Raw genomic sequence first — 8,180 nt, 5'->3', positions numbered from 1 at the left:
CGAAATATCTGTTCTCAGATTCCACAGAAATAAGGCTAGCAAAGAGATCCACGAAATACAGATTTAACTCTGTGAGATGAACTAACAGAACAATAAGCAGTTTCTCAGAAAGCTTCTTTCCAGATTTCCTCTGAGGATATTTCCTTTTTCACCATAGCCCTCTATGGGCTTCCAAATATCACTTTGCCAATTCCACAAGAACTGTCTTAGCGAAAGGCTTCTTGAGGGGAAAGCTGTAACTCCGTGAGTTGATTTCACAGAACACAAAGAAGTTTCTCAGAAAGCTTCTTTCTCTTTGTTATCGGAGAATATTTCCTTTGGCCCCATAGTCTTCAAAGGGATCCGAAATATCTGTTCTCAGATTCCACAGAAATAAGGCTAGCAAAGAGATCCACGAAATACAGATGTAACTCTGTGAGATGAATTAACAGAACACTAAGCAGTTTCTCAGAAAGCTTCTTTCCAGATTTCCTCTGAGGATATTTCCTTTTTCAACATAGCCCTCTATGGGCTTCCAAATATCACTTTGCCAATTCCACAAGAACTGTCTTAGCGAAAGGCTTCTTGAGGGGAAAGCTGTAACTCTGTGAGATGATTTTAAATAACAAAAAGAAGTTTCTCAAAGAGCTTCTTTCTCTTTGTTATCGGAGGATATTTCCTTTGGCCCTATAGTCTTCAAAGGGATCCGAAATATCTGTTCTCAGATTCCACAGAAATAAGGCTAGCAAAGAGATCCACGAAATACAGATGTAACTCTGTGAGATGAATTAACAGAACTCTAAGCAGTTTCTCAGAAAGCTTCTTTCCAGATTTCCTCTGAGGATATTTCCTTTTTCACCATAGCCCTCTATGGGCTTCCAAATATCACTTTGCCAATTCCACAAGAACTGTCTTAGCGAAAGGCTTCTTGAGGGGAAAGCTGTAACTCTGTGAGTTGATTTCACAGAACACAAAGAAGTTTCTCAGAAAGCTTCTTTCTCTTTGTTATCGGAGGATATTTCCTTTGGCCCTATAGTCTTCAAAGGGATCCGAAATATCTGTTCTCAGATTCCACAGAAATAAGGCTAGCAAAGAGATCCACGAAATACAGATGTAACTCTGTGAGATGAATTAACAGAACACTAAGCAGTTTCTCAGAAAGCTTCTTTCCAGATTTCCTCTGAGGACATTTCCTTTTTCACCATAGCCCTCTATGGGCTTCCAAATATCACTTTGCCAATTCCACAAGAACTGTCTTAGCGAAAGGCTTCTTGAGGGGAAAGCTGTAACTCTGTGAGTTGATTTCACAGAACACAAAGAAGTTTCTCAGAAAGCTTCTTTCTCTTTGTTATCGGAGGATATTTCCTTTGGCACTATAGTCTTCAAAGGGATCCGAAATATCTGTTCTCAGATTCCACAGAAATAAGGCTAGCAAAGAGATCCACGAAATACAGATGTAACTCTGTGAGATGAATTAACAGAACACTAAGCAGTTTCTCTAAAAGCTTCTTTCCAGATTTCCTCTGAGGATATTTCCTTTTTCAACATAGCCCTCTATGGGCTTCCAAATATCACTTTTCCAATTCCACAAGAACTGTCTTAGCGAAAGGCTTCTTGAGGGGAAAGCTGTAACTCTGTGAGATGATATCAAAGAACACAAAGAAGTTTCTCAAAGAGCTTCTTTCTCTTTGTTATCGGAGGATATTTCCTTTGGCCCTATAGTCTTCAAACTGATCCGAAATATCTATTCTCAGATTTCACAGAAATAAGGCTAGCAAAGAGATCCACGAAATACAGATGTAACTCTGTGAGATGAATTAACAGAACACTAAGCAGTTTCTCAGAAAGCTTCTTTCCAGATTTCCTCTGAGGATATTTCCTTTTTCACCATAGCCCTCTATGGGCTTCCAAATATCACTTTGCCAATTCCACAAGAACTGTCTTAGCGAAAGGCTTCTTGAGGGGAAAGCTGTAACTCTGTGAGATGATTTCACAGAACCCAAAGAAGTTTCTCAAAAAGCTTCTTTCTCTTTGTTATCGGAGGATATTTCCTTTGTGCCTATAGGCTTCAAAGGGATCCGAAATATCCTTTCTCAGATTCCACAGAAATAAGGCTAGCAAAGAGATCCACGAAATACAGATGTAACTGTGAGATGAATTAACAGAACTCTAAGCAGTTTCTCAGAAAGCTTCTTTCCAGATTTCCTCTGAGGATATTTCCTTTTTCACCATAGCCGTCTATGGGCTTCCAAATATCACTTTGCCAATTCCACAAGAACTGTCTTAGCGAAAGGCTTCTTGAGGGGAAAGCTGTAACTCTGTGAGTTGATTTCACAGAACACAAAGAAGTTTCTCAGAAAGCTTTTTTCTCTTTGTTATCGGAGGATATTTCCTTTGGCCCTATAGTCTTCAAAGGGATCCGAAATATCTGTTCTCAGATTCCACAGAAATAAGGCTAGCAAAGAGATCCACGAAATAGAGATGTAACTCAGTGAGATGAATTAACAGAACACTAAGCAGTTTCTCAGAAAGCTTCTTTCCAGATTTCCTCTGAGGATATTTCCTTTTTCACCATAGCCCTCTATGGGCTTCCAAATATCAGTTTGCCAATTCCACAAGAACTGTCTTAGCGAAAGGCTTCTTGAGGGGAAAGCTGTAACTCTGTGAATTGATTTCACAGAACACAAATAAGTTTCTCAGAAAGCTTCTTTCTCTTTGTTATCGGAGGATATTTCCTTTGGCCCTATAGTCTTCAAAGGGATCCGAAATATCTGTTCTCAGATTCCACAGAAATAAGGCTAGCAAAGAGATCCACGAAATACAGATGTAACTCTGTGAGATGAATTAACAGAACTCTAAGCAGTTTCTCAGAAAGCTTCTTTCCAGATTTCCTCTGAGGATATTTCCTTTTTCACCATAGCCCTCTATGGGCTTCCAAATATCACTTTGCCAATTCCACAAGAACTGTCTTAGCGAAAGGCTTCTTGAGGGGAAAGCTGTAACTCTGTGAGTTGATTTCACAGAACACAAAGAAGTTTCTCAGAAAGCTTCTTTCTCTTTGTTATCGGAGGATATTTCCTTTGTCCCTATAGTCTTCAAAGGGATCCGAAATATCTGTTCTCAGATTCCACAGAAATAAGGCTAGCAAAGAGATCCACGAAATACAGATGTAACTCTGTGAGATGAATTAACAGAACACTAAGCAGTTTCTCTGAAAGCTTCTTTCCAGATTTCCTCTGAGGATATTTCCTTTTTCAACATAGCCCTCTGTGGGCTTCCAAATATCACTTTTCCAATTCCACAAGAACTGTCTTAGCGAAAGGCTTCTTGAGGGGAAAGCTGTAACTCTATGAGATGATTTCAAAGAACACAAAGAAGTTTCTCAAAGAGCTTCTTTCTATTTGTTATCGGAGGATATTTCCTTTGGCCCTATAGTCTTCAAAGGGATCCGAAATATCTGTTCTCAGATTCCACAGAAATAAGGCTAGCAAAGAGATCCAAGAAATACAGATGTAACTCTGTGCGATGAATTAACAGAACACTAAGCAGTTTCTCTAAAAGCTTCTTTCCAGATTTCCTCTGAGGATATTTCCTTTTTCAACATAGCCCTCTATGGGCTTCCAAATATCACTTTTCCAATTCCACAAGAACTGTCTTAGCGAAAGGCTTCTTGAGGGGAAAGCTGTAACTCTGTGAGATGATTTCAAAGAACACAAAGAAGTTTCTCAAAGAGCTTCTTTCTCTTTGTTATCGGAGGATATTTCCTTTGGCCCTATAGTCTTCAAACTGATCCGAAATATCTATTCTCAGATTTCACAGAAATAAGGCTAGCAAAGAGATCCACGAAATACAGATGTAACTCTGTGAGATGAATTAACAGAACACTAAGCAGTTTCTCAGAAAGCTTCTTTCCAGATTTCCTCTGAGGATATTTCCTTTTTCACCATAGCCCTCTATGGGCTTCCAAATATCACTTTGCCAATTCCACAAGAACTGTCTTAGCGAAAGGCTTCTTGAGGGGAAAGCTGTAACTCTGTGAGATGATTTCACAGAACCCAAAGAAGTTTCTCAAAAAGCTTCTTTCTCTTTGTTATCGGAGGATATTTCCTTTGTGCCTATAGTCTTCAAAGGGATCCGAAATATCCTTTCTCAGATTCCCCAGAAATAAGGCTAGCAAAGAGATCCACGAAATACAGATGTAACTCTGTGAGATGAATTAACAGAACTCTAAGCAGTTTCTCAGAAAGCTTCTTTCCAGATTTCCTCTGAGGATATTTCCTTTTTCACCATAGCCGTCTATGGGCTTCCAAATATCACTTTGCCAATTCCACAAGAACTGTCTTAGCGAAAGGCTTCTTGAGGGGAAAGCTGTAACTCTGTGAATTGATTTCACAGAACACAAAGAAGTTTCTCAGAAAGCTTCTTTCTCTTTGTTATCGGAGGATATTTCCTTTGGCCCTATAGTCTTCAAAGGGATCCGAAATATCTGTTCTCAGATTCCACAGAAATAAGGCTAGCAAAGAGATCCACGAAATACAGATGTAACTCTGTGAGATGAATTAACAGAACACTAAGCAGTTTCTCAGAAAGCTTCTTTCCAGATTTCCTCTGAGGATATTTCCTTTTTCACCATAGCCCTCTATGGGCTTCCAAATATCACTTTGCCAAATCCACAAGAACTGTCTTAGCGAAAGGCTTCTTGAGGGGAAAGCTGTAACTCTGTGAGTTGATTTCACAGAACACAAAGAAGTTTCTCAGAAAGCTTCTTTCTCTTTGTTATCGGAGGATATTTCCTTTGTCCCTATAGTCTTCAAAGGGATCCGAAATATCTGTTCTCAGATTCCACAGAAATAAGGCTAGCAAAGAGATCCACGAAATACAGATTTAACTCTGTGAGATGAACTAACAGAACACTAAGCAGTTTCTCAGAAAGCTTCTTTCCAGATTTCCTCTGAGGATATTTCCTTTTTCACCATAGCCCTCTATGGGCTTCCAAATATCACTTTGCCAATTCCACAAGAACTGTCTTAGCGAAAGGCTTCTTGAGGGGAAAGCTGTAACTCTGTGAGTTGATTTCACAGAACACAAAGAAGTTTCTCAGAAAGCTTCTTTCTCTTTGTTATCGGAGAATATTTCCTTTGGCCCCATAGTCTTCAAAGGGATCCGAAATATCTGTTCTCAGATTCCACAGAAATAAGGCTAGCAAAGAGATCCACGAAATACAGATGTAACTCTGTGAGATGAATTAACAGAACACTAAGCAGTTTCTCAGAAAGCTTCTTTCCAGATTTCCTCTGAGGACATTTCCTTTTTCACCATAGCCCTCTATGGGCTTCCAAATATCACTTTGCCAATTCCACAAGAACTGTTTTAGCGAAAGGCTTCTTGAGGGGAAAGCTGTAACTCTGTGAGTTGATTTCAAAGAACACAAAGAAGTTTCTCAGAAGGCTTCTTTCTCTTTGTTATCGGAGGACATTTCCTTTGGCCCTATAGTCTTCAAAGGGATCCGAAATATCTGTTCTCAGATTCCACAGAAATAAGGCTAGTAAAGAGATCCACGAAATACAGATGTAACTTTGTGAGATGAATTAACAGAACACTAAGCAGTTTCTCTGAAAGCTTCTTTCCAGATTTCCTCTGAGGATATTTCCTTTTTCAACATAGCCCACTGTGGGCTTCGAAATATCACTTTTCCAATTCCACAAGAACTGTCTTAGCGAAAGGCTTCTTGAGGGGAAAGCTGTAACTCTATGAGATGATTTCAAAGAACACAAAGAAGTTTCTCAAAGAGCTTCTTTCTCTTTGTTATCGGAGGATATTTCCTTTGGCCCTATAGTCTTCAAACTGATCAGAAATATCTATTCTCAGATTCCACAGAAATAAGGCTAGCAAAGAGATCCACGAAATACAGATGTAACTCTGTGAGATGAATTAACAGAACACTAAGCAGTTTCTCTGAAAGCTTCTTTCCAGATTTCCTCTGAGGATATTTCCTTTTTCAACATAGCCCTCTGTGGGCTTCCAAATATCACTTTTCCAATTCCACAAGAACTGTCTTAGCGAAAGGCTTCTTTAGGGGAAAGCTGTAACTCTGTGAGATGATTTCAAAGAACACAAAGAAGTTTCTCAAAGAGCTTCTTTCTCTTTGTTATCGGAGGATATTTCCTTTGGCCCTATAGTCTTCAAACTGATCCGAAATATCTATTCTCAGATTTCACAGAAATAAGGCTAGCAAAGAGATCCACGAAATACAGATGTAACTCTGTGAGATGAATTAACAGAACACTAAGCAGTTTCTCAGAAAGCTTCTTTCCAGATTTCCTCTGAGGATATTTCCTTTTTCACCATAGCCCTCTATGGGCTTCCAAATATCACTTTGCCAATTCCACAAGAACTGTCTTAGCGAAAGGCTTCTTGAGGGGAAAGCTGTAACTCTGTGAGATGATTTCACAGAACCCAAAGAAGTTTCTCAAAAAGCTTCTTTCTATTTGTTATCAGAGGATATTTCCTTTGTGCCTATAGTCTTCAAAGGGATCCGAAATATCCTTTCTCAGATTCCCCAGAAATAAGGCTAGCAAAGAGATCCACGAAATACAGATGTAACTCTGTGAGATGAATTAACAGAACTCTAAGCAGTTTCTCAGAAAGCTTCTTTCCAGATTTCCTCTGAGGATATTTCCTTTTTCACCATAGCCGTCTATGGGCTTCCAAATATCACTTTGCCAATTCCACAAGAACTGTCTTAGCGAAAGGCTTCTTGAGGGGAAAGCTGTAACTCTGTGAATTGATTTCACAGAACACAAAGAAGTTTCTCAGAAAGCTTCTTTCTCTTTGTTATCGGAGGATATTTCCTTTGGCCCTATAGTCTTCAAAGGGATCCGAAATATCTGTTCTCAGATTCCACAGAAATAAGGCTAGCAAAGAGATCCACGAAATACAGATGTAACTCTGTGAGATGAATTAACAGAACACTAAGCAGTTTCTCAGAAAGCTTCTTTCCAGATTTCCTCTGAGGATATTTCCTTTTTCACCATAGCCCTCTATGGGCTTCCAAATATCACTTTGCCAATTCCACAAGAACTGTCTTAGCGAAAGGCTTCTTGAGGGGAAAGCTGTAACTCTGTGAGTTGATTTCACAGAACACAAAGAAGTTTCTCAGAAAGCTTCTTTCTCTTTGTTATCGGAGGATATTTCCTTTGTCCCTATAGTCTTCAAAGGGATCCGAAATATCTGTTCTCAGATTCCACAGAAATAAGGCTAGCAAAGAGATCCACGAAATACAGATTTAACTCTGTGAGATGAACTAACAGAACACTAAGCAGTTTCTCAGAAAGCTTCTTTCCAGATTTCCTCTGAGGATATTTCCTTTTTCACCATAGCCCTCTATGGGCTTCCAAATATCACTTTGCCAATTCCACAAGAACTGTCTTAGCGAAAGGCTTCTTGAGGGGAAAGCTGTAACTCTGTGAGTTGATTTCACAGAACACAAAGAAGTTTCTCAGAAAGCTTCTTTCTCTTTGTTATCGGAGAATATTTCCTTTGGCCCCATAGTCTTCAAAGGGATCCGAAATATCTGTTCTCAGATTCCACAGAAATAAGGCTAGCAAAGAGATCCACGAAATACAGATGTAACTCTGTGAGATGAATTAACAGAACACTAAGCAGTTTCTCAGAAAGCTTCTTTCCAGATTTCCTCTGAGGACATTTCCTTTTTCACCATAGCCCTCTATGGGCTTCCAAATATCACTTTGCCAATTCCACAAGAACTGTTTTAGCGAAAGGCTTCTTGAGGGGAAAGCTGTAACTCTGTGAGTTGATTTCAAAGAACACAAAGAAGTTTCTCAGAAGGCTTCTTTCTCTTTGTTATCGGAGGATATTTCCTTTGGCCCTATAGTCTTCAAAGGGATCCGAAATATCTGTTCTCAGATTCCACAGAAATAAGGCTAGCAAAGAGATCCACGAAATACAGATGTAACTTTGTGAGATGAATTAACAGAACACTAAGCAGTTTCTCTGAAAGCTTCTTTCCAGATTTCCTCTGAGGATATTTCCTTTTTCAACATAGCCCTCTGTGGGCTTCCAAATATCACTTTTCCAATTCCACAAGAACTGTCTTAGCGAAAGGCTTCTTGAGGGGAAAGCTGTAACTCTATGAGATGATTTCAAAGAACACAAAGAAGTTTCTCAAAGAGCTTCTTTCT

Source organism: Macaca nemestrina, chromosome 7 (genome assembly GCF_043159975.1).
Source record: "Macaca nemestrina isolate mMacNem1 chromosome 7, mMacNem.hap1, whole genome shotgun sequence".
NCBI lineage: Eukaryota > Metazoa > Chordata > Mammalia > Primates > Cercopithecidae > Macaca > Macaca nemestrina.
This window is presented reverse-complemented; position numbering follows the sequence as displayed.